Genomic DNA, 5,606 nt, shown 5'->3' on the forward strand with positions numbered 1-5,606 from the left:
TTTCTTTCAAATTCAGTCTCTCATTTCATTAGTCATTTAGCTAACTAAACAGACCTTATTCTAAAGAAAGCCTTAGTCTTAGCCTTTCGAAAAAACAAAAAGAGAAAATTATCAATTGCCCAGCCCATATAATAGCTCGGTTGGAATATAATAATGGAAGTCCAGGTGAGAGCTTACAAAATAGAAAAGCAAATGACAGAACTTTAAGGATGAGAGTAGGAAAAAAAAAGAGAAGACAAGGAAAAGTAAAAGGTCAGTCATTAAGAGTGAAAATGAACTATGGAAATATGGCCCATGAAAGCCAAGAATTAGGAAGAGGTCATAAACAATGATTCCTAGAATTTTTAAAGAATGTAAGATGCTAGAAAAAATTATAGTATGTAGTCACAAACGCACGCTTTGTTACCTTCAAGAAAGGAGTTTAAAAAGAAATGTGGGAACAGAAGTCAGACTGCAAAAATTGTGAGGCATGTATTGTATAAGGGTAGTGTAGAGAATAATCATGCTGCTATTATAAAAATAATGTGACAGTGTGGTGTGGAGTCAGGCAGAGTCGAATTTACTTGCAAGTCTACCATTTACTTGCAAGTCTACCATTGATATTGGGCAAATCAATTGACCCTTAACCCTCTAGACCTTAATTATCAATAAAACTTGAAGTATTATATCTGCTACAAAGCATAGTTGTTATGGTTTTAATAAATGCTAAGCTCCCCCTCTTTAAATGAAGTAACTGATAGAACTTCAGAACAGAATGATTTTTTAATAAGAGAAACTGGAGCATTTTATGGCCAGATTTTTTTTTGTGGGGGAGGGGAACCATGAGAGAATAAATACAGTGAAGAGAAATGAATAAAAAAAAAAGAGAAAAAAGAGTGGTAATTGAGGAAGCAAGGTGTGTGTGTGTGTGTGAACTTATAGAATCAGTTACAGCTAAGTCTATAGCTTTGAGAAGAATAGAGTTGTTTTCTTATGTGCAGGGGAAAAGAACAACAAATTGTTAAAGATATAGAATATATGACATGACAAAAATTAGTTGAAAGAGGATCATGTTAAATATCTTCCATTTCAGAAATTTAAGAAATAATGCCAATTCACAGTACGAAAGGGTGAGGTTGGAATTGGATGAATAAAAATATGGAAAATGGTTGTAGTAAATGATATAGGGGATGGAAGTAAACTGGAGCAATGGTGAGGACAGAATCATTTCAAAAAAAATAGTATAATGTAGTAATAGAATGTTATCTTTTAAATAGCTTTTAATGTTAAGTATTCTTATTCTTATAGACTCATCTTTCTCATGGTACAATACTGTATCAATAGAAACAAATCAAAACTTTAATAAATGTTTACTTGTTACAGAACACACTTTGGACATTGATTTTTTTTGGCTAAGTTCTTATTCGACTTTTTTTGAAATTAAAATATTTTCCTAGAAGTTAAAATATAACATTTTGAAGGAGGATCTGATAGCTAGAGGTTGTTCTTAAAATTTCTTAGATGGTAAAAAAATAAATGTTTCCCGAGTTATACATATTTATCAATAAATTATGTGTAAGAAAGAATATTAGGAAGCACAAAATTCAAGGGTTATATTTCATTGCTTTACTACCAGTTATAATATGTATTTTCAATTGATGGATCTCTGGAAATTTTGAATATGATAAGAAAAAGAAATTCCAAGTTATCTTTAATTATCACATTAAATAACATAAGCTATTTTGATTTGCTTGCACACAGGTTTGTCCTTCTCAGATGTTACTGATAATTAGTGTGGCTACAAATGGAAAGAACAAGGGAGGTTTCTGAACTCTGGATCATATGCATTTAAAGAAAAAATGGAGAATAGGTTAATGCCTGAAAAATCACTCTTTATCTCTTTCTCTGCTTGTCTCTTTGTTTTCTTCCCTTTTCTTTTACCTTTTCAGATAAATGTATTTCTTCATGCTATTCAATTTTTTGTTATTGAAGAGGTCTGCTTTTAATTAGAAAAGTACAAACGATTACTGGAAATAAAACCAGAGAAATTTTCTATATATCGTGCTTTTCTTTATTGTGCTTTTTCTTTTGTGTGTTTTCAAGTCTTCTGTTTTCTTTGTTCCTGAGTCATGGCTTTGCAATAAGAGTTAAAACAAGTTTCTTCAGTTATTGTTATTAAATGACTTAGATGTGAAAGCATATTTTCATCTACTTAGGTTTGGAATGTTCATGTTACAGAGTTTCCTCAGCCAGGTGTATAAATAAAAGGAAACAGGTGGTGGAATACTTAATTCTATTTTACACTCTCTCTTCTGATTCTTGAATCTTATACCATGGAGTAATTCTTCTTGTTAGAGGGGGAAGATAAAAGGCAGGTGAATATACCCTTTATTATACTGTTTTTTGTTTTTTGTTTTTTTAAATTAGCAGTCTTGAAAGCATTTATTATCTGTTGCTCTGGCATGTTTCTGCTCTATAATGGTTCTTCACATGTGCCCATGCCAAAGCTAGGAAATTCCACAAACAATGTAGTAGCCTTTGAATGTATACTTCTTTATTTAGCATATGTAATTTTATAGAATAACGAGACCATAGGATCTAGTTGGTAAAGAATCTTGAGGAAAAAAGAATGCTAAATAAGGCTGAAGTCAAATTGTAAGTGGGTTGATTTTATCTTAGCCCATCTTTAACAGGAGCATTAGAGTCAGTGATATTATAGGGTTTTTGCATCACTTTATACCTCTTTGCACTGTGCTTGTGTCACCAGTAATTATTCTCATTAAATAAATGGCAATTTGATGGACCAAATGGTACATCAGTTTTGTTTTAATTCTTATCTATTTGCTTATAAATGACATTGTTATACCATATTTGTTATTAAACAAATATATTTTTTTCTTTTGTTAATTAGCTGCTTGCTCACTTTGCTTATTGTTTTGTATTTTAGCATTTTTCTAATTGAAGTATATATACTTATTATACATATTAAAGTTGTGAACCTCTCGTCAATTTTTTTTTCTTGTGATGATTTCCCAAGTGGGTACATTCCAATAATGTAAATTTCAAAGTCACATTATAGATATTATCAAAACTTTCATTTTGAACTTTGCTATTATTTTGTTAGAATATTTCGCTATATCACAGAAATTTCATAAACATTATTTAGGCATTTAAACATTAATCTTTTGACTCTTTAAAACTCGATTTTGTTTTCATGAATGTCTTTCAATTGCCTTAGCATAATTTATTGAATAGTTCATATGCTCCAATGCCCTATTTTTAATAGGTTACATACTTTTACATAGTAAAATCATCTGTTGAATCTCCTAACTCTTCTTCTAAATATGGTAATAAATACTTTATATATAGTAATTCATGTATAGTAATTTATATATAGTAACACATTTATATATTATAAGGAAGTCCTCATAGTTCCAATTTTTATCTAATTTTGGAAAACTAATTTTGTTCTCTGCATTACTTATATTTTTCAGTTTCAAGACATGTTGTCTTCTTGCTAAAGTGTATTGTTGTGAACAAGGCAGTTCTCCTTATTCCCGCCTAATCCCAGGAAGAGATAAATCCTGAGGGTTTCATAAGCCACTGAGAGTGCTGAATTTTCCTCTGGGTTTGTAGTTCTTACATCAGGACTTGGATTCTGACTTAAGGAGATGAGAAGGTGGTATGCAAGAGTAGAGTGGTGTAGTGACAAGTACACTAGGTATGCCAAAAGGATACCTGGAATATAGTAACTCGATATGTTAATTTTCCACTGAAATAAATTCGTATAGTCCTTTGTTCAAATTCTGTTTGAAACACAATGGTTGGGTAAAATATAATGTATTATCTTCTTTCCATTTTTCTCTTGTCTTTTATGTCTTTAATTTATTTAATATTTCCTAGCTTTATTTTTATGTCTATAGGAAGATGATCATACAATATCAAATAGTATATGTCATTTAAATCATATCCACAACCAGTGCAGGAGTAAACAATAACCTGCCTCATAACTTCTCCAGCTGCTACTGATTGCTTCTCTCCATGAAGAGCTCATATCCCCAGAGCTATAAATAACTTACTATTTAAAAAGCCCTTCTACATAAAGGCCCTGTTAAATTAAACATCCTGATAATGGGACAGGTCAAATCTGTGTAGGTGACTTTAATGATCTTGACGTGCATTAGTGGATTTAAAAAAATCTAAGAAAAATATACTGGATCCACATGATTTTTGGATAAGAAAGTTGTTCAATATATTTTAGTGCCAGAAAGTAAAAGAAAGGTGATCACTATAAAAAAGGCAATTAGAGTATGTACTTCTCCAGGTGAAATTGTATTGAATGATTCATGTAATATATTAAAAATATAAATGTACAGCATTAATTTATTTTCTAATTAAACATCTACTTTTGTTTTAAATTCCAGGGCCTCAAGAGTCACTTCTACCTCCAGGCTGTTAGATCATCCAGAAATGAATACAAATCATAACTATATCTTAGGTCTTTGAGAAATTTGTTACATTTAAATATGTCTAAAATAATTAAAAAGCACATGTCACAGGATAGTAGATAAAGCACAGTGTCAGTTTCTATACAGCACCTTTCAAACTGTTAAATAAAATCTGTTTCACTTTCTGGTTGAGGCTGTTCATTCAACTAAGAAGGGAATAGTTTTAAGATGCAGACTCTGGGTAAGGAAATGTACGTACGTTGGGAGATGTGCATATATATTTCTGACAACTGAAAACAGCTAAGTTATCTGGAATGTTTTGCACTGTACAAGAAACTGTGACCCTTATGGAATTTTCCTGATCTGGAACCAGGAATAAATTTGTAACTAGTAACACTTAATCATACACTTTCCAAGAGGTAGAGTCATTTGTTTCTCATCCTATTGGACTGAATTTCTTAGTCAACTCAAAAGAGTTTAAATGTGTCTAGAAGTAATAAAACAATTCAAATTTTTAACCTAGGATGGAACTCCATAGGGCAAAGAGAAAAAGATACATGGGTTATGTGGTTGTGGGAGAAGGAAAATACCAGTCAAATGATGTACAACGCACAGGAAAACCTTTACCATATTTTAAAAGCTAGGTAGCATTCCTACTTAGCACACCGAAACTGCTTATGCTAAATAATAATAATAATAATTATTATTATTGTTATTATTATTATTACTTGGCCTAAGTCCTTTCTTCTTCCCAAAGTAATTATAACCATTTTTGTTTGGGTAAGAGAAGTTGGAAGCCTATCTACATGCTTAGTTCTCAGCAGGTCTCTGCTCAAGTTCTCTTTACACCTTGTGTAATATACTGTCTCTCAAATCCCTAATCTGGGCTAAGAAAATTTAATCCTTACAAAATTTTATAATGGGGAATGCATTAGTTTTCAATTGCTACTATAACAAATTACTATAAATTTTGTAGTTTATTAATTTATTGTCTTACAGTTCTGTAAGTCACAAGTATGAAATAGGTCTTATTTGCTAAAATCCAGATGTTGGCAGGGCTGCATAAGGCTCTAGGGAAGATTTGGTTTCTTGACTTTTTCAGTTTTTTGAGGCCACCCACATTCCTTTTTCATGTTAAAAAACACAAAGATAGGGCAACCTCTGCTGTTGCCACATCTC

Source organism: Pteropus vampyrus, unplaced genomic scaffold, assembly GCF_000151845.1.
Source record: "Pteropus vampyrus isolate Shadow unplaced genomic scaffold, Pvam_2.0 Scaffold1, whole genome shotgun sequence".
Lineage (NCBI taxonomy): Eukaryota > Metazoa > Chordata > Mammalia > Chiroptera > Pteropodidae > Pteropus > Pteropus vampyrus.